A 792-nucleotide genomic window follows, 5' to 3' on the forward strand; every position below is an offset into this window, starting at 1 on the left:
TAATATCTTTGGTGATAATACTGTAAAAATTGTTCCAAAGGCAAGTTCAATGAATCAAGCAAATAGCATCGTCACCTTGTTGCGGTTTACCGAGTCCAAACGATCGCGGCACACTCCAAACGCACATCTCAAGCAATTCCCTACCACAAGGCCGACAGACTGTGCCGCGTATCGAGCAATGACCTGATTAAAAATTCAGCTTATCAAGCGATTGTACATTATATTTTACACTACCTACATTATTGTAGTCCGATCAACAATATCCGCAATTCACTCATCTGGCTCGTTGGTCTAGGGGTATGATTCTCGCTTTGGGTGCGAGAGGTCCCGGGTTCAAATCCCGGACGAGCCCAATTTTTTTGTTTGCAAATTGTTTTTTTTTACAATATTTTTTTTGGTCTGTCTTTGAAAACGTTATATTTGTATAAAAGATTGTTCAGTTTTCTATGACTTGAGTTATATATTATGTATTTAATTAAACACCAACCGATTTCAACTGACCTTCAATCGTTCTCGAACAAATTGGCTCATTTACATTTGTAGCATAACATATTACATAACATCATTTCAATTTATTATTTTTTCATCTAGGTCTGAATTTTTACTTTTATCTTCCGTTATGTCAATATTATTATAAATACTCGTGAAAATTCACGCGATTTTAATAAAGACAATCAAAATAACTTTCTGTTAAAAATATAGGTACCTACTCACATAATCGCTTGTTTTAATCATTTTCAGTTATTTTTGTAATGTGGATTTTTCATATTATAATTTATTCACAGTCTCTCT

General features: G+C 33.6%; 1 non-coding gene across 1 annotated transcript; it reads left to right on the top strand.

Moving 5' to 3' along the window:
• The first annotated feature begins 280 nt into the window (after positions 1-280).
• TRNAP-UGG (transfer RNA proline (anticodon UGG)) lies at positions 281-352 on the top strand. Its single transcript has one exon. It is a non-coding gene; the product is annotated as a tRNA-Pro (tRNA).
• Positions 353-792: the final 440 nt, after the last annotated feature.

This window comes from Hesperophylax consimilis, chromosome 13, assembly GCF_061612785.1.
Source record: "Hesperophylax consimilis isolate HC1 chromosome 13, BYU_Hcon_1.0, whole genome shotgun sequence".
Lineage (NCBI taxonomy): Eukaryota > Metazoa > Arthropoda > Insecta > Trichoptera > Limnephilidae > Hesperophylax > Hesperophylax consimilis.